Source organism: Pelophylax lessonae (assembly GCF_965119305.1).
Source record: "Pelophylax lessonae genome assembly, chromosome: 1".
NCBI lineage: Eukaryota > Metazoa > Chordata > Amphibia > Anura > Ranidae > Pelophylax > Pelophylax lessonae.
This window is the reverse complement of record NC_138768.1, coordinates 508440013-508461795: the sequence shown is the minus strand read 5'-3', so window position 1 is coordinate 508461795 and position 21783 is coordinate 508440013.

Below are 21783 nucleotides of genomic sequence, written 5' to 3'. Positions count from 1 at the left end.
GGACATTTTCACTTAGGGGTGTACTCACTTTTGTTGCCAGCGGTTTAGACATTAATGGCTGTTTTGCGTTATTTTGAGGGAACAGCAAATTTACACTGTTATACAAGCTTTACACTCACTTTACTTTGTAGTAAAGTGTCATTTCTTCAGTGTTGTCACATGAAAAGATATAATAAAAGATTAACAAAAATGTGAGGGATGTACTCACTATTGTGAGATACTGTATATAAACCTTACATTTTTCATACATGGTCTGCTTTAACTATTGAAGCTACCTCTCATGAAACATTATACTATCTCCACCTGGAAGGGTGTCATAACCTACTATGCCTGCTGCTTGTGCTTTAATTAGTAAATTAAATTCTAAGTCATTTAAAGGGTAGAAAAAATTATGGGGACAGATATTGTTTGAAGAAAAAAAAGAGAAAACAAAAAGTCTAAAAGTTGCAGCTCAATAAATAAAGGAGGGCCACAGACAGAAGGAACATGGCGTCAGAGTCTACAGAAATGGAGCGTGGAAAAAAGCAGGAAAGTAAGGAACATTACATATACTGGATTCAGAACAAAGAAAAGGAAATATTGTGAGTCATTAGCTATGACTCAGCTTGTTGGCACATTTGAACATTATAATAAAATAGTATACACAAGTCCACTACATCATTGCCACTTGCTAACCAGCTGATCTCCTGTCAGGAAGGTCACAGACAGGAGGAACATGAAGTCAGAGTCTACAGAAATGGAGCTTGGGAGCTTGGAAGAAAGCAGGGAAAAAAGCAAGAAATAAAAGAGGGGACATTGCGAATACTGGATTCAGAACAAAGCAAAGGAAATACTGTGAGAATCATGAAATATGACTCAGCTTGTAGCCATACTTGAACTTTATAATAAAATAGTATACACAAGTCAACTACATCTTTGCCACTTGCTAACCAGCTGGTCTCCTGTCAGGAAATATTTAATGAATCTTATTTGTTACAGTAGTGATATCAGAATGTATTAAGTGACATTAGAATTCACAAATAATTCCATGAGATCTTTCTGAATAACAGTACTTACAAAATTGAGTCTTAAACAGGGTTGTATTTTCATATAATGGTGCTCTTTCATGGAATTTTTTACCTCAAAAAGCTGCGTGTAACTGCAGGAGACATCACAGATCATTAGTCACAAATTTCCAGATCTGCTCAAGCACCGAAGCAATTTCAATTTCAAATTATGGTATCTCTATCCCTCAATAGATTTTTTATACCATAAATATTGAACCCAGGCATGAGAGAGTGATACTTTACTTATGGCCTTGTGGGAGAGAAACAGGCACAAACTACTGCAAGAAAATAACAGATTAGCAAATAATTAAAGCTATAACATTGTAAGACTCAAACAAAACTGGCATTTCATTTTGGAACAGAGCTGACCAATTACTACTACTGTATTTAAAAAAGTATTTGATGCAAATCAATAAACATACATAGGCCATGTAATGGAGCCCCATACAAATAGTCCTCTTGATGTTGTCCAGATTGCCCCTTGGCCAACACTAAACTTGGTAAACAGTTTTCACAGATTATTTTTCAGTATGTATTCTTCAGTTCCAAAATTGCTGTGGTTTTTCATGATCCAAACAACATTTTTTCCCAAGAAACTTTTAGTTGATAATATTGTCTGTACTTTTAATGGCCCACACAAATAGGTTATCAAACTTGGTATATTAGTTGCCAATCCATTATTCATTAAATTGTGTGAGATATCAACACAACCCAGGAACTGTGCAATGCTACAATATCTGCCAGCTGGAATCCAGTAATGAAACCAGAGCCAATCAAGCCACCTTCCATACAAACATGTGCACCACATACTGTAGATCAATTCCTAATGAAGACCACTCATTCTGTTTGTGATTCAGCCAGAACCCCCTGTACCTATGCCACTCAAAAAATCAACAGTTTCTGTTGTAACATGGCTTCATCCAGACATGGCTCCAAAATCAATCCTTTGACAAATATGTATCTCATTTTTATAGATTTTTATATTTAACATTCTAAATATTAATCTAATATTGCACAGAAAAATGCTCCAAAACAAATGTTAAAATAACTCTGTTACTTATTACTTAGAATTCTTAACATTTTGATTACAAAAGAGGCCTGAGCTTGCGGCTTTGCAATTTATTTCCAGTGCTATCAACAGGCTGAATGGTTAAACACAAGCAGAAACCGTAACGTTGCAATAATAAGTAAAAAAATATTTTACGGATATATTTTTGGCATTAAATAAATAGTTAAGCACATTGTTTTATGTTACTGTTCTTGCTTTCTTGAGGCACCGGGATTCAATTATTTCCTTCATTTTAACATTGATGTTTTCTGTATGGTGTCAATGGAAGCTCTCTTGTTGTTACAGCTCAGAAATTAATTTCAACCGCCTCTTATGACCGTAAGACATTTTGAGACCTTCCATCTGCCAGACTCCTGGAGAGTATAGTTCGCTATGGGAGGAGGAACGGGATGGCCGCATTGTTGGTAACATTTGTTTGCCAGGACAAACAGGTTCTTAGATGTCCCCATGTGATCTCAGCCAAATGCCTTCTATACGTTCCATTTTATTGGTTGGCATGCTCTTCTAATTCCTACTTTTTATTGCTCTTTAAAAACCAATTAGAGCTTGCTTTTGCTTTTCTTGACAGTTCTTTTCATGATTTTATTAAACTTTAACTTGTTTTACTTGTAAAGACAAAAAAAAAAAGTATTTTACCAGGAAACAAATGTTTCTTTTGATTACTTTGCTTTTTTGTCTTAGGAAAATATAATGGTGCTTAGTAGAAACTAGCAACCATACCAGATGGCTTCATAAGATACCCCCAGCACCCCCGCAATTGCAATAACAAATATGCTTAGAGACTTCCAAATTTCCACCAAAGCTAAGGTAATTTGCTTGAAGTTCTTATTTTTCCAACAAAACTATAATTTGTTGTATTCTTATAGCAACCGGGAAGGTTATTTTGTTGATTCATTTTTGCAAAAAATAACTAAATATTGTGCACTTTAAGGAAATCCTAGTAAAAAAAAAAGTTCAAATGTTTATTAACTGATTATATATAGTCTTTATTTTCTTCTTCTTTCTACACATTTGTTCTAAAAATCAGTATTTAAAATCGGTTGCATTCATTTATGACATTCAGTTTGCAAACATGGTAGGCTGTCTAACAAGAAAGCCCAGCACTGCCACATACTGCCATTACTTTAATGTTTATGTCAGGGGAAAACAAAAAAATAGTCAGTACATTTTAAAACATGCTTATTTCCCCATGTTTTTCCTCCCTAAAAATAGAAGTACAGAAAAATACTTGTTGGTGTTACCAGAAATCCAATGCACTCCTAACTTTCTGTGCTCTAAGACTTCATGTATTCTGGCCTACATTTACACATTGTATTTTGCTTTTTCCGGCAGCAGGCGGTCAAAACATTCCAGGAGGGAGGTTGAAGCTCACCTAAATGAAGCAGCTTCTAAACTCTGCTAAAAACCTACGTGTACATTGACACATAGGCTTTTATGGAGTTGGGTTTAAAGCTCTTAAAGCTCTTAAACTCAAGTTTAGGAGCTGCCAGTGTAGGCTAATGTACATGAAGCCAAAGCCTGTGTTTACTGAAATCCCAAGTAGTGTTTTTAGCCCAGCCAAGTTCTTTCTGGGGGCCACAGAACACCTCCCACTATATTATGGCAATGAGGAGAGGGGGAGTTGTTCTGTAGTCCAAAAACACTTCCTGTCCTAGGGTGACAATGCTGATTTTCTATAGTAAATGAAAATGTAATGATTGTTCTCTCCCTAGAACAGAAAATGTGTTCAGATGATCATTAGATGAATATACGAGGTACAAAAGCCATAAAAAAAATGTCTGATGCAGTCACCACATCTTAGGGCTGGTCAGCTGCAATATATTATATTTGTGTTCTTTTATCTACATGCATAGTTAGTCAGGTTGACAAGACACAAGTCTATCTGGCTCAACCAATAAAAAACAAATAAAAAAAAACAAACAGTAATGAAAACCCAACCATACAATCCCATATAAACAATCCTATACCCGCAGTTGATCCAGAGGAAGGCGAAAAAAAAACAGCAGCAAAGCATGATCCAATTTGCTACAGCAGGGGAAAAAAATCCTTTCTGATCCCCCGAGAGGCAATCAGATATTCCCTGGCTCAACTTGACCTATAAATATTAGTACCCAGTTATATTAAGTACACCCAGGAAAGTATCCAGGCCTTTTTAAAGCAATCTAGTGAGCTGGCCAGAACCACCTCTGGAGGGAGTCTATTCCACATTTTCACAGCTCTTACGGTGAAGAAACCTTTCCATATTTGGAGACGAAATCTGTTTTCCTCTAGACATAAAGAGTGCCCCCTTGTCCTCTGTGTTGACCTTAAAGTGAACAACTCAACACCAAGTTCACTATATGGACCCCTTATGCTTATGTATTTATGCAGGTTGATCATATCTCCCCTTAATCTCCTCTTCTCAAGAGAGAATAAATTTAGTTCCTCCATGCCTCTTATCAGTTTGGTTGCCCTTCTCTGCACTTTCTCCTGTTCCCCGATATTCTTTTTAAGAACTGGTGCCCAAAACTGAACTGCATATTCCAGATGAGGTCTTACTAATGATTTGTACAGGGGCAAAATGATATCTCTCTCTGGAGTCCATGCCTTTGTTAATACAAGAAAGGACTTTGCTTGCTTTGGAAACCGCAGCTTGGCATTGCATGCTATTATTATGCTTATGATCTACCAGAACACCTAGATCCTTCTCCGCTATGGATTCCCCCACTTCTACTCCACCTAGTATGTATGATGCATGCATATTCTCCCCCCCCCCCCCCCCCGGATGCATAACTTTACATTTATCAACATTAAACCTAATTTGCCACACAGTTGCCCAATGAAACATCCTGTAAAGAAGTTATTCCACTGCAAAGCTTGGTGTCGTCTGCAAAGACTGAAATGGTACTTTTAATCCCAGACCCTATATCCTTTATAGAGATATTAAAAAGTAAGGGTCCCAACACTGAACCTTGGGGTACACCACTGATAATCTTAGACCATTCAGAGTAAGAATCATTAACTACTACTCTCTGAATTCTATCTTTTAGCCAATTTTCTATTCATTTACAAACTGATCTTTCCAAGCCTGTAGACTTTACCTTACACATTAGCCATGTGTAAGGGAACTGTGTCAAACGCTTTTGCTAAATCCAAGTATACTACATCCAAAGCCACCCCTCTGTCCAAGGTTTTACTTACCTCCTCCTAATTTAGATATGCTTTAACTATGCCAGGAGAGAGGGGGGGGGGGGGGTATTTCACTCTTGTGTATGCCATTCATTGGTGTGCATGACCTTATATTTCTGATCTACAGGTCACTAAGCATTTAAAGAGCTGCTCTTCAACACTTGCTGGCTACTAATGGTAAATATATATGCACATATTATACTTCATATTTACCTGATATATTTTTAGTCTTGAACATAATAATTAAAGAAAATATATACAAAAGCACTGACCTTATTAATCGAAAATGATTCAAAGACTGTGTATACAAAAACTCTGTATTGCTTTGTACAGTTATGCATATTTACTTCATGGTACTCACTCCCCTTTTACAAATATGCGTTTTGTGGTGTTACCTATATATTTTATTGAATTACTGCAGACCTCACAATCTTCCCATGTTTTCTTCATTTAAAATTTCTATTTTTAATTCTACAGGTGCTAATAAAAAAACATAGGATAATATATTACTGCAGTGTAGCTAATGTTGGGCTGGTCAGAAAGCATCACCTGAATGCATACATATGGCCAGCTCTAAATGCAGTGCATAATGTGAAACTTTCAGCCACATTAAAAAAAAAAAAAAAACAGAAACTTTTTACAGAAGGGAAATGCATTTTTACAATTTATGAAAAGAAATCTGCTCAGAAAGCCATCCACACATGTCCTTGTGAAAATTACTCTGTCAGAGTGCAGTAGGTGTATTCAGAGTAAAATATTTGACTAAGTAACATGTTTCTTAAATAGGAACTCACATAGCTTGTAATATAAACATATTTGCCATTCTGAATCTTTCCTCTAACCACTTTGTATATCGTTTTATATATACTGTGATTCTGTACTTGCCAAATATGCTGCAGTAATCTCCCTCCACTAAGTCTGGCTGCAGCCATTTTAACTGTGGACAGCTGAAGCTGCTGCCTGTTCACTTCCTGGATTTACACAAACACACACAAATACACATACACATATATACAGACACACACACACATAAATATACAGACAGACAGACACACTCACACCACTGCTTGCCTGCACATTTCTCCTCTCTTGATGGGTCCTCATAGATCTCTGCAGTCTCCTGTTATCTCCACCCTCATCCGGCCCCCTCCAGCTTTGCATCTTTTATTGGCTCTCCTATGACTCACCCCTCCTCCCTTGCTGACAAACTTTCACGAGAATGAGAGAGAAAGCTGTGCATGATGTCATTTGCCTAGGTAAATTACCAGACAAGAAAGAGGAAGTGAGCTGTATAAGGTATTTACTTGCAGAAAATAAAAATGTTTTACTATCCGAAGTTAAAACAACAAGGGCAGAGGATTGAATAGATGGAAAGGTAAAAGATGACGGAAAGTTTGCTTTAAACCTTTGGAATTCGGTCCTTCACACTCCTCAGAGTAGCTCCCAGAAAAAAAATTCCTGATCTCCCAGAGATTGGACTTTATCAAAAGACAGTCTATGATATTACTCCAGCTTATACAACATTTTTAGAAACATTGTCGATAAACATCACCTTTTCTTTCTCCTTTAACACTTCCATGCTTTAGCCACATTCCTTAAATGATCATGATAGGAACTCCTAATAGTGCCTTTGAAACCCTAGTAGTCAAATTGTGCACAACATCTGCTCAAGTAGAATGTCATTAACACACAATCAGAAAATAAATGAGAGCAGGTAATAAGGAATTAAGCAAAACCAAAGAAAATTCCGAGCTCAACTTACCGACCAGTGTGCAACCAATTGAATTAACCTGCCTAACAGTATGTGTTAAAAACAGGGGTTTAGTTAGGACTGCAAATAATACTGGGGTGTTTTTAAGTGGCTCTGCAGCTTACGCATGTGTTTGCAAATGTGTGCAACTGCAAACTAAACCCCTGTTTTTAACGCATACTGTTACACAAGTTAATTAGTTTGGTTGCAGGCTGGCCAGTAAAATGAGTTGGGAATTTTTTGGGGGTTTTGTTTGACATGCATCACCCATCCATGTGCTCCTTGCTGCAAAGGCGCCAGTTATAGATGTGGGCTGGGGCCATTTGTTTGTAATAATAAATTAAGGTTGTAAGGTTGTAAAGTATTTCATTAGAGCCCATGCTGACTCAACACACTCTATGTGGAAGAGCTTTACATCATCTCCGGAAACACAGCATAGATTACCATGCAACCCCCTTAGGCCAGTGAGATTTACCTTCACTTCCTGTTCCTTTAAAACGTTAAGGAAACTCTACAAAAGCAACATAGACATAAAAAAATGCTGTGCTTTTTTTTTCTATGTGTCTATGTGTCTATGTTATAGATTTTCCCTCACTTCCTGTCTGGTGAAACTGTTGTCAGCAGAACAGTAAGTGAGAGTAAATCTCTCTATCAGAGCCTCAAAGAGCACTTAAAAATCAGGGTTCTAATCCTTCGCCGCGCAATTCAAAACTTAAAGCGGAGTTCCGGGCACAGATGTCATTTTTTAATAAACATACCCCCCGGGACAGTCAGGGCTAGCACATTCCACAATGGCTAGCCTCTGATCTGTCCCGGTTCGCACTTACCTTTTAGAAGAAATACTTACTTATAAAATTTCTTCCACAGCGTTTCCATCTCTCTTGTGGGCAGCTGAAGCCGGCGCGGTCCTCTTCTGTGTCTTCTTGTCCCAGAATGCGCCTGCACCGGCCCCTCTCGTCACTTCCGGTGCGGCGCCGCATTCCTAAACAGCTTCTGGGCATGCCCAGAAGCTGTTTAGCAGGGGAATGCGGCGTCGCCCGGAAGTGATGAGCGGGGCCGGTGCCGTCGCATTGATTCCTGGGAGTGATGGCGTTTAGCTCCCAGGAATCATCGCAGCGCAGGAAGTGACAGCGGAGCCGCGGCGCTGAGGGAGGAAGTACCCTGAGGTGAGTATTTACGATCGTCAATTACAAGGTGAGTTTTTAAAAAAAAAAAAAAACCTAACTATCCAATTCCTTTTTTAGGTTATGCTGAACTAGCGGACGGGCACAAAAAAAAAATATCGATTTTGTGCCCGGAACTCCGCTTTAAAAAAAAAAAAAAATGTTCCTGGCCTGATGTACACTTTAACCACTTGCCCTCTGGAAGATTTATGCCCCAGGCCATTTTTTGCAATACGGCACTGTGTTCCTTTAACTGACAATTGCGCGGTCGTGCAACGCTGTACCCAATCAAAATTCTGTCCTTTTTTTTCCCACAAATAGAGCTTTCTTTTGTTGCTATTTGATCACTCTGCGTTTTTTATTTTTTTGCACTATAAACAAAAAAAAAGAATTTTGGAAAAAAAAAAAATGTTTTACTTTCTGCTTTTAAACATATCCAATAAAATATTGGAGAAATCAAATGTCTTCATCAATTTAGGCCAATGTGTATTCTGCTACATAATTTTGGCAAAAAAAAAATCCCAATAAGCCTATATTGATTGGTTTGCAAAAAAGTCATAGCATCTATAAATGATGCAATATTCTATTTTATTTTTTTTTTATTTTTTTACTAGTGATGGCGGCAATCAGCGACTTATAGCGTGACTGCGACATTGCGGCGGACACTAACTGACACTTTTGACACTTATGGGGACCAGCAACACTAATACAGTGATCAGTGCTAAAAATATGCACTGTCACAGTACTAATGACACTGGCTGGGAAGGGGTTAAACATCAGGGGCAACAAAGGGTAATCTGTGTTCCTAGCTAGTGTGTTTGTGTACTGTGGGAGGTGCTTTTACTAGGGGAAGGCGTAGATTCTAGTTCCTGTTTTGCAAGAACACAGGATCCATGCCTTCTGTACTAACATAACGACGATCTGCCTTGTTTACATAGGCAGATCGCCGTTCTGGCTCTCTGCCAAATGATCGGCGGGTGTGAGCGGACATCAAGTCCGTGGTACCTGTGGATCAGATCTTGCAGTGTATAATCACCGCGGGAGCGGGTCGCCAGCGACGCGCCGCGCTCCAAACCCAAAAGTGACGGATCGTGGACTAGGTACGTGATTCGGCACAGCAGTGCCACCTTGCCACAGTATAACTAGTTATACTGGCGACAAGTGGTTAACATCAATGTTACAGATGGCATGCAAAAATGCTGATCTCTACTCTTACCAGTCCAAACTGTCGACAACTTCTAAAAACACGTATTTGAGAAATCTCTTCTATATATTCTATCTCTTGACTGGATTACAAATAGGAAGACATTTATGTAAATAGTGACCCAAACATTACTTTTTTAAGGAGACATAACCAAAACTTTTAAAGAGGCCTTTACAGGGTGTTAATTAAATCATTGTAATCTTCTAAAACTTTGTGAACTGGTAGTAATTAGGCATACAGCGGAGTGATTCTGTGGCCAGCTAGTTTAACTATGCCATAGTGTGACTTGCTATACACTAAAGTGTGTTACCATCAGCTCAAGATCTTTCAAGAAATGCTCACAGGAAGCACATTCACTGAGAAATACTGCATTAAGGACTCTGTGAAAAAATATATATTTTTTTTTTATGTTTTAACCACTTAAGCCCCGGAAGATTTTACCCCCTTCCTGACCAGGGCCTATTTTGCGATTCGGCACTGCGTGACTTTAACGGACAATTGCGCGTTATGCGACGCTGTACCTAAACAAATTTGACGTCCTTTTTTTCCCACAAACAGAGCTTTCTTTTGCTGGTGTTTGATCACCTGTGCGATTTTTTGATCATGCGCTATAAACAAAAAAAGAGCGTCAATTTTGCAAAAATAACAATATTTTGCACATTTTTTTATATGAAATTCCCAAAAAAAATGTAAAAATCAAAATTTTTTAACATTTTCAGCCAATTTGTTTTAAGCTACATATGTTTGGTAAAAAAAATCGCAAAAAGCGTATTTTGATTGGTTTGCGCAAAAGTTATCGCGTTTACTAACAAAGGGAAAGATTTTTGTCATTTTTGTTGTTTTTTTTTAACGTGTAATGGCGGCGATCTTCGATTTTTTTTGTGTTACTGCGACATTGCGGCAGACAGATCGGACCCTTGACTGACATTTTTGACACTTTTGGGGTTACCAGTGACATTTCTACAGTAATCAGTGCTATACATATGCACTGTTACTGTAAAAATACACTGGCAGTGAATGGGTTAACTTTTTTTGAGAGGGAGGGGTTATGTGTGTCCCTAGGGGCGTGATTCTAACTGTGATTGGCTGTGGCTTGAGCTGTAGGAACAGTGACCAACGGTCCTACATAGTAGAACCGTATGATCACTGTTTCTACACAGGGGAGAATGACAGGCGGCTTGTTTACATAAGCCGCCTGCCTTTCTCCCTCTCCACCGACGATCGCCGAGTGACCGGCGGACATCGGGTCCGCCGGTCACACGCGCGGGGGGACCATGACCACGCGGGAGCGCGCCTCCGGGGGCGCACGCTCGCTCCCTAGACCCTCACAGGCTAGCGACGTAGATCTACGTCACTCTGCCTGTGAGGGGCTGACTGCCGACGTAAATAGTCGTGCGGTAGTCGGCAAGTGGTTAATAATGTGAACAGAGTTAAATCATGACTGAGAAAACTCTTGGAACACTGATATTGAGAGAGGTATTAAAATAAATCTTAGACCGCTAAAATCCACCAGGATAGTCATTTTGATTACGCAGCTCAATAACATCCTCAACAGAACTTCAAAAACAAAGTTGTCTTCCCCTTCCTTGGTCCCCTACACTGCACATTTCTACATGGACTACAAAAAGCTATATCCTGAGAGGTTATGAACCATCCGTTAGGTGACAATGTTTTCTCTTCAGCATACAAGGTCTACAGATTTCTCTAATACTATATATTTCCTGACTGGAAAGTCTTTTATGTGGACTCAACATCTGAATTTAATAAACAAATTAGAGAACGAATGAGTTGATAGCTGAGTTATAATTCAGGAACATTTGTGGTTCATGGGAAATCTGCAATGGACATGCAATGTACGCATAGCTTTAAAACAACCCTCTGAGAAATGTATTTAACATTGCTATTATTACACTGTGCTTTTTCAGATTGCAGTGTGATAGATTTTTTTTTGCAAACCTAGTCAATGCACATGAAAACAATTGTAAATGGCAATGGGCTTCGATGCATCTGTTGTAATACCTTGGTATTTACAGACTCTGTAATACCTATTAGTATTCAGGATGACTTGGAGGAATAAAACTGTTAAAAAAATATTTATAGTATATGATATTTTTTATGTTGCATACTCCTGATGTGTTTAGTCTACCTTACATTTTCCTGAACCCTGGAATTCTAGCAACTATACACTCTGCTGTGCATAACATTCCGCTGACCCCAGCCCTCCATACACTATGTTATGTGTTACATCCTTCTAAAACACCTGTTGTGATGTGCGTGGCCCTTCCATGTGTACCTTACTGCAAAGGCTAGTTATAGGTTGGGGTGGTTGCCATTTTTTGGACAGTTGGTTGAATTGAATACGGGTTTGCATTGGATGCCTTCAGCTGCCACTGTGCTTTTGCTGAGTGTCTTGTGTGTCCCTGTACCTTTAAGGCGGGTGGGCTCTCTCTGGGCTCCCTCAAGGCAAACCTGCCCTTAATCTATCCAATTGCTATATGTGCTCCAATGTGGGAGACTCTGAACATTATAGAGTTAGGACCCCAGTAGACAAAGGAGTCTTGATGTAGACACTGTGGCTTTTGCATATATTTGCAAATGTGTGCAAACAAAACCCTCTGTTTTTAACATGAATTGTTAGATAAGGCTAGGTCAATTTGGTTGTGTTGTGGGATAGCTGGTAGGTGTGCTGGGAAATCTGTGTTGGTTTGTGATGTGCGTTACCCTTCCATGGGCACCTTGCTGCAAAGGCTAATTATAGATTGGGGTGGTTGCTACTTTTTTGTACGCTATATGCTATACATGCACACATACCGTAAACACAACTTACTTGACTTCTAGATCAAAGATACAAGAGAGTTAATGGGGTCCACTTAAGGCTCCAAAAATATGACATATAAAATAATATGACAACCTAGATAATGGATACACCAAATATTCATCAAAAAATGATTGATACAACAAAAAAAATACAACTGCGATTTTTTTTTTTTAATTCGTTTTTTTTTTTTTCTTTACTTTTTTTTTAGATATTTCACTGAGGTTTGATTCTCTCTGTTTAACCAATGCTTATAAGCAACACATGTAATCACTTTTGAGCGGATAAACAATAAGAATATTTTGGTTGATACTAGAGACAGGAATATTTTGCGATCAGATAACAACTTACTGTTAAACTTCTGCCAAAAGAGGAAGGAGCTAGTTTATTGAAGAGACTCAAAGGATGCCTACAGAAAGAGAATCTGCTCAAACACAATAAGCTTCAGGATCAATGTGTCACATATAATAGACATTTTCTCATATCACAATGATCTTTGGAAACCACTGAATTAACTGTAACTCCTCTTTAGGTTGTCTCTGAATTTACAAAAATTCCCCTAAACTGCAGGCAGCTAGGCATAGCAAGACCCCCCCCCCCCCCTCTAGACATGCTCACCCATATAGTCAGATACACATCTAATACCTTTTTGAAGGAGGAATAAGGCCAAAGCTTTTTTTAACTAGATGTAGCACCCTCCTAGCTAGGTGCTAGAGAGAAAGTATAGTTTTGAGTCCTGTCTGCTTACCAGAAGTACTGCAGGCAAATCTATATTGTTCTCTGTCTCAGGATCAGTTAGGGAGGTCTGCTCATTGTGGTCAGGTGCAACTCGTTCTGTCTGCAGAGTGTTTCACACTGGACCAATAGGGAGGCATATTGGACAGAGGGAGTAAACCTGACAAATGAGTGCACAGGCGTTCGATACAGCCCTGGTGATTTGGCAGAGGAAAAGTGCTACTGTGCATGCAGGGATACTGTATGAAAGCCAGGAGCACATGTGCTCGGGTTCTTTCGGCTGGATAGCGGAGACCCGGAGGGAGGGGGCAGCTGTCACCTCCTCTGTAGAGGTGCCATGGGGCCTCAGGTAGTCGAACCTGAGGACCTGGAAAGTGCTAGTGAGGGACTGAACCCAGAGGTTCGGTAAAGCTGACTGAAATGGGAGACACTGGAGGATCTGATTCTGCAGTACAGTGAGTAAAGATCTGGACGAGTGTCAATAAAAGGGATGCTAGCGAGTGTCCTGAAGCTAATGTAAATTCACCAAGTCTATTGCTGGAGAGAAAAGAGCAAGGAGACTTAACCCTTTCCATACATGTGGCAGTAGGGATTAAGCAGTGCAGCTGCTTCCACAAGCAACCTGGTGAGGCCAAATGAGAGTTGTCCTTATCCATTGTGAATAGTTACAGTTGGAGTATCCCACTATTCTCTTATAGAATCCAAGTTCCAAAATAAACACTAAAAACCAAGACCCAATACCAAAATAAACACTGTTTATTTTGTGATGAGCCATCAGGTGTAAGGAGTGATGTGTGAACTGTTCCCTAAGTGACGGTGTGCTGGTAATCAGAGGAGGCCCAACAAGTCGTCATACAGCAAGCCCTAAAGGGACAGTGCTACATATACTTCTCCTATGGATCATCAGGAGTGCAGTTCATTCTTCACTCACTCCTGTGGCCCATTTTCAGCCCACAGTGGATTAAAGTCAGTTGTCAGCTGAAGTCACTCAGTTGGTGCAGGTGCTAAATTGATTCAGACTTTACAGTCAGGATCCACCTAGATGCCTGGACTGGCAGCTGGCCAAGCCTCTCAGCGAGTCACTGGGACACAAAGCAAGGTGTAGACACCCCCTTGACAGCCCAGCATTCCAGTGAGAACAGGAGAAGCAGAGCAAAGAGCCAATTACTGACAGTCACAGCTCTCTGCTCAGAGCAGAGGGGAGAACTGAGCGATCAGCTGCCTTTGATCGCACAGTTCTCAGTGTAGAGGCAGTGGGGACAGATCCACAGCTGCATTTACCTAGGTAAGCATAAATGTTTGTTTTTTGGGGGTGGAACTCAAACTTCTCTTCTAAGGCCTGGGAGCTCTAATGTGATGACAGATACATCAGTTCCTGAAAGAGTCTCTTGCTTGCCCAGACCCTAATTTAATCATACACAGTTTTGCTGAGCTCCTCTGCCCCAGCAGTCTCTTGCCAGAGGGGTCTTCTGGGTATAGGTGATTATGTGAACTACTCCCATGAAGCAGTGCTTGGGAATGAGCAGACAAGCATCAAGCCCAAAAGCATCTGAGAGAACAAGTGACATCAGCAACCTCAAGTTAGCACCAATGCCATGTGACATGGAACTTACTTGGATTTTGATTTCCGGCTGTGATGAAGGATAGAGTATAGGTGAGTATATATTAAGTGTTTTGGGTGGTAGGCAAGTAAGTTTTAGGTTGCACTTGGTCCTGTTGCCTCTGTACCCTATAGTTATTTAATGAGAATGTTCATCACAAGTATAGATCAATAGTGAGGGGTAGAAGAGGACTGGATTAAGCACAACTTCTGAAACTGTTTGCATTTTAAAGTTCTCTGAACTGTAGATCTGTATGACTCTGCTATGCATGGTTGCATGCAATTAGGTAAAGTTAAATAGGAACTCAGGTAAGACCTACAATATAGAAATACTGTATATACAGTATCTCACAAGTACACCCCTCACATTTTTGTAAATATTTTAATCTTTTCATGTGACAACACTGAAGAAATTACACTTTGCTACAATGTAAAGTAGTGAGTGTACAGCTTGTATAACAGTGTAAATTTGCTGTCCCCTCAAAATAACCCAACACACAGCCATTAATGTCTAAACCGCTGGCAACAAAAGTGAGTGCATACCTAATTTAAAATGTCCAAATTGGCCCAAAGTGTCAATATTTTGTGTGGCCACCATTATTTTCCAGCACTGTCTTAACCCTCTCGGGCATGGAGTTCACCAGAGCTTCCTAGGTTGCCACTGGAGTCCACTTCCACTTCTCCAGGACGACATCACGGAGATGGTGGATGTTAGAGACTTTGTGCTCCTCCACCTTCCATTTGAGGATGCCCCAAAGATTCCCAATAGGGTTTAGGTCTAGAGACATGCTTGGCCAGTCCATCCCCTTTACCCTCAGCTTCTTTAGCAAGGCAGCGGTTGTCCAGGAGGTGTGTTTGGGGTCGTTCTCATGTTCGAATACTGCCCTGCGGCCCAGTTTCAGAAGGGAGAGGATCATACCCTTCTTCAGTGTGTCACAGTACATATTGGCATTCATGGTTTCCTCAGTGAACTGCAGCTCCTCAGTCCCGGCAGCACTCATGCAGCCCCAGATCAGGACACTCCCACCACCATACTTGACTGTAGGCAAGACACACTTGTCTTTGTACTCTTAACCTGGTTGCTGCCACACACACTTGACACCATCTGAACCAAATAAGTTTATCTTGATCTCATCAGACTACAGGACATGGTTCCAGTAGTTCATTTCCTTAGTCTGCTTGTCTTCAGCAAACTGTTTGCAGGCTTTCTTGTGCATCATCTTCGGAAGAGGCTTCCTTCTGGGATGACAGCCATGCAGACCAATTTGATGCAGTATGCCGCGCATGGGCGCCCACAGAACTTTTTTCAGGGGGGGGGGCATCATTTTAAGGTCATCCATGCTCCGCCCCTTTTCAACAATGTTATGAAGGGGAGCGACTTAGTCATTATACTTTTTTTGAGTATTTATTTTTAAAGAGCAAATAGCAGCATTTATTTTTAAAGCATTTGTTAACCTAAAAAAAAAAAAAAAATATCCTGTTCCCTTAAAGCATGTTATATAGCACAGTGCTTGTGCTGTGTAATTTGGCCCCTTCTATCACCTAAAATATCTGGCTTATCCTGCCTGGCTATGTCCTCCCTCTGTAAACTGACCACGTTATACTATGACTGCTGAATCCTTACACTGTGGTCAGTTTACGTGTCTCCATCATCCGCAGCTCTCCTGTCCTACTCTGTTCTCTCTCCACCCTCTCTCCCTGCCTGTCTGCTCCTCTGTCATTGCCCACTGCTGCTGTAGTTTCATTTAAAGTTTCATATCCTGTCTACAGTCTGTTTAATAATCCTGTGTGCCCCTGTGTCTGTGTTTTATAAATATAAGCCATTCTTTACACGTTTTCAGAGCGCCAGTCCCTGCTCACGTGACCCGCCGCCTCTCTCTTCCTCTCCCCCTCCCTCCTCCTCCCCCTCCCGACTGACATCAGTGAGGAATCTTTGGCCCCGCCCAATGCAGGCAGCTGTCAGATGGGGAGAGGAGAGAGCTGTCGGGTAACTTGAGCGGTGCTCGGCCCTCTGAAAACTGGTAAACAATGGCTTATTTTTTTTAAAACACATACACAGACACACAGATACACAGGGTTATTAAACATACCAGACAGGATGGTATAAAGTGGCTTTTTCATTTTTACACGTATTTAACACCATTCAGTTGCAGCTATTCACACACCAGCGCACCCTTTCTTCTTATCAATAAAGTGACTTGAAAGGGGAAGTTGAGATTCCAGGGGGGGGGGGCATATGCCCCCCCTTGCCCCTACCTGCGGACGCCCATGATGCGGCGTATGGTCTGAGCACTGACAGGCTGATCCCCCACCCCTTCAACCTCTGCAGCAATGCTGGCAGCACTCATACGTCTACATTATTTTCTAAAGACAACCTTTGGATATGACGCTGAGCACATGCACTCAACTTCTTTGGTCGACCATGGTGAGGCCTGTTCTGAGTGGAACCTGCCCTGTTAAACCGCTGTATGGTCTTGGCCACCATGCTGCAGCTCAGTTTCAGGGTCTTGGCAATCTTCTTATAGCCTAGGCCATCTTTATGTTAAGCAACAATTTTTTTTTCAGATCCTGAGAGAGTTCTTTGACATGAGGTTCCATGTTGAACTTCCAGTGACCAGTATGGGAGAGTGAGAGCAATAACACCAAATTTAACACATCTGCTCCCCATTCACACCTGAGACCTTGTAACACTACCAAGTCACCTGACACAGGGGAGGGAAATAGGTGAATTGGGCCCAATTTGGACATTTTCACTTAGGGGTGTACTCCTTTTTGTTGTCGGCGGTTTAGACATTATTGGCTGCGTGTTGAGTTATTTTGAGGGAACAGCAAATTTTCACTGTTATACAAGCTGTACACTCACTACTTTACATTGTAGCAAAGTGTAAATTCTTCAGTGTTGAAACATGAAAAGATATATTAAAATATTTACAAAAATGTGAGGGGTGTACTCACTTTTGTGAGATACTGTGTATGTATGTATGTATATATATATATGTATATATATATTTTTTTATCATTATATATTGTATATAATTATATTATTGTATATCATTATATTATATTACACTGTTATATACAGTAAAATATGCAACCTTCATATCTGCATTGCCCTAATATTAGAGCACTTTCTCTAATAAATGTTTTTGAATTTCACTATAATGATAAAATGTCATGTGCAAGCCTAAATAATGTTTTTTGCCTTTGTGCCCCATTTGTAAATGTGGCCATACCTCAAACTTAAGGGTGGCCACATGCAAGCAGATGCATCCACCAGAATAGTGGCCATAAGACATCTGCCAGTCTTTAATCATGTTTTAAATCCAACTGTAACCTACTAAGTAATTTTCATGTGTAGTCACTCCAGTGGATCAACTCAGTCACACAAAAATGAGGGAAAAATACTTCCTACAGTACTTATTGTTACCTTACAGAGTGGCTGCTTATCCTTGCTCCGCATTGAGTCCTTAAAGGGGATCTAAACCCAATCAACAAAATATCATTCAAGCTTTAACATGCTGATGAAATTATACACTTGTGCAAGCATAGTCCATTGTGGTCACTATCTGGAAATAGATCCAGAACAATGATGTGCAGCCATGGCTGAAACAAATGCATGTACACAGAAAGTGGCCAAAAGAGGTTGGCAGCACTAAGATGGAAAAAAATAAAAACGTGGTGAAAATAGAATTATATTCAAACAAATAGCACCATCTTATGATATACCAGGCTTGAACAAACTAAATGTCCTCCAGGGTTATTTCACCTTTTATAAAAAACTGCATATGCAGATAGGGAGCGTCTGTAGATTAAAACAAACTGTACAGCTTTGACCAAAGTTGGATAATGCTATTGCTATAGGTGTAGGCCATTTATGTACTTCATGAAGCCCCACTGAAAAACCTATAGGACATTGCTCAGAGATGCCCAACTATTACTGTTAAACTCCACCATCACAGAGCTTTCTGCGCTCAAAGCTACTGCATCAGGGGAGTGAAAGCTCATATGAGGGAGTTTTAATCAAAGAGCTTTCTCCTGTGATGATGAAGGTGGACAGTAGAGATGGGCCGAAAACCCCCTGTTTCGGGAGTCCTGCTGCAAACCTAAATTTCATCCAGAACCACGAACTCCGTTGAAGTGTATTGGAGCCGAACATGAGAAATCAAAAGTTCCCATTTTGAAGGCTTATATGCAAGTGATTGGCCATAAAAAAGAATATGGGGGCCCTGGTACTGCCCTGGGGGACATGTATCACAGCAAACTTTCTTTTACAAAACAATTGTTTTAAAGGAGCAGTGATTTTATTGATGCTTTACGTTAAACAATAAAAATAAAAAAATCCTTTAAATATAGAGCCTGGGGGGTCCCCTTAGTCTGCCTGCAAGGTGGGGCATCTGTAGCATGTATAGAACCTGCTGCAGCAAAAATTACATTTCTGAAGAAAAAAAAACAAATCAAATCACATTTAAACTGACTCACCATTGCGATTGCCGGCAACTGGCTATTTTAAAAAAAGAAAGAAAAAAAGGGTGTGGTGTTCCCCCCTCCCCCCCCCCCCAATCCCTACTAGACACTTTGAGTCTGGTATGGATTTTAAGGTGAAACTCACACCAAAATAAAAAAAAACAGCGTGGAGTCCCCTTCTAAAACTGGTACCAGACGCTTTTCCAAGCACGCAGCCTTGCAGGCCAGGAAAGGGGGTGAGCGAGCCCCTTCCAGAACCATACTAGTAGGTCACATGACCTTAACATAGGGGATATGGGGTGGGTGCTTTGGGGCAGGGGGGCTCTCCCCCCCACCCTAAAGCACCCTTCCCTCATGTTGATGGGGACAAGGACCTCTTCCCGACAACCCTGGGCGGTGGTTGTGGGGGGTCTGCAGGCAGGGGGCTTATCTGAATCTGTCTGGAAGCCTCCTTTAAAAAGGGGGCCCCCCAGATCCTCCCCCCCATGTGAATGAGTAGGGGTACATTGTACCCCTACTCATTCACCAAAAAAACTGTCAAAAATAAATAAAAACACTACAAGGGTTTTTGACAAGTACTTTATTAACGAAATTAAAAAAAAAGAAAACAATTTCCCCCAAAGTAAATACATTGTCAATCACGATGCCCGCCGCACTGCCAGACCCAAAAAAAGTAGAAAAAAATGCTTGTGGAAGGCAGACCGCTGAATGCCTCCTCCATCGTCTGACAGTTCTTAAACAGGTAAGGCACAGGGCCACCTGGTGACGTCACTTGGTGGCCCTGACCGCTCGTGACATCACCGACCAGTGCATACTCAATCACATGGGGGGATCAGGATCTGGGGGCCCCTATGTTAACCACTTACCACAAAGTGACGTATGGGTACGTCGACAGACTTTGCGGTGTTATACCGGGGTGATGCCCGGTACCGTGGTTTAGAGCCGCCGGTCGGCTTTCCGGCGGTAACAACCGATGCGGCTCGGGAGCCGCTCGATCGTTACCCCGGCGAGCGGGAGGGGACGTCCCCCCTCCCACCGCCTTCCGCGACTTTGCCCGGGTCTCCAGTCCCACCGGCGCGTCTGCGGCTTCGATCAGGTCTCCCATGACGTAACCCGGAGGCGGCGTCCATGATGTCACGTGCGGGTTACTCTGCTGCTAAAGGCAGGGATCGCCAGAGCGTGAGCAATAATTTTTAAAAAAGAGCTATACTCAAACTCTAAACTTTAAAGCGTCGCCTATTGAGATTTCTATTGACCGTAGTTTGTCGCCATGCCACGGGTGTGTGCAATTTTAAACTGTTACATGTTGGGTATCTATTTACTCAGCGTGACATCATCTTTCACAATATACAAATAAAATGGGCTAACTTTACTGTTTAGTTTTTTTTAAATGTAGTGAAATTTGATTTTTCGTAATGTTTCCAAAAGAATGGCGTTTTAAAGACTGATGCACAAATACCGCGTGACAAAAAATATTGCAATGACCGCCATTTCATTCTCTAGAGTCTTTGCTAAAAAAAATATATATATATATATATATATATATATATATATATATATAATGTTTGGGGGTTCTAAGTAGTTTTCTAGGAAAAAATACTGATTTTAACTTGTAAACAAAAAGTGTCAGAAATAGGCCTGGGGCTTAAAGCGGAGTTCCGGGCACAGAAACATTTTTTCAGTGAACATACCCCAGGGACAGTCAGGGTTAGTACATTCCACAATGGCTAGCCTCTGATCTGTCCCGGTTCGCACTTATCTGCAAGAAGAAATACTCACTTATAAAATTTCTTCCACAGCGTTGCCATCTCTGTTGTGGGCAGCTGAAGCCAGCGCGATCCTCTTCTGCGTCCTCTTCCGCATCTTCTTCTCCCAGAATGCGCCTTCACCGGCCCCTCTCGTCACTTCCGATGCAGCGCCGCATTCCTACACAGCTTCTGGGCATGCCCAGAAGCTGTTTAGCAGGGAATGCGGCGTCGCCCCGGAAGTGAAGAGCGGGGCCGGTGCTGTCGCATTGATTCCTGGGAGCGATGACGTTCAGCTCCCAGGAATCATTGCAAACAGGAAGTGATGGCGCGGGCCGCGGCCACAGAGGGAGGAAGTGAAAAAAGGTGAGTATTTCTTTCTACAATTACGAGGTAAGTAAAAAAAAAAATAACCCTAACTATCCAATTCCTTTACAGGTGTGCCCGGAACTCCGCTTTAAGTGGTTAAAGGGGGCTTTCAGATTCCGATAAGCCCCCTGCCTGAAGACCACCACAACCTCGCCCAGGGTTGTCGAGAAGAGGCCCTTGTCCCCATCAACAAGGTGCTCTAGGGCAGGGGGGCCCAAAGCACCCACCCCACCATGTTGAGGGCATGTGGCCTAGTGTGGTTCAGGAGGGCCCCCCCCCCCTATTCCTGTCTTGCCAGGCTGCATGCTCAGATAAAGGTCTAGTATGGATTTTGGGGAACCCACACAGTTTTTTTTTTTTTTTGTTGTTTTTTTTTACATTTTCGTGTGGGTTTCCCCTTACAATCCATACCAGGCCCAAAGGGTGGGGGGGGGGCATGCTGTTTTTTTTTTTTTTTTTTTTTTTGTATTGCAAGCAATCATTATTTTTTTTCTTTCAGCTGTCAGTGGGATCCCGCTGACTGCTGATGACTCATTCATTGTTAAGGACGCGGCAGCCAGCTTCCTCGCCCTGCTTCTTAACAACATATCGACTGTGCGCTCAGCAGGCGAACATCCCACCTAACGCACAGAAAATGTGGGTGTTTGGTGAACAC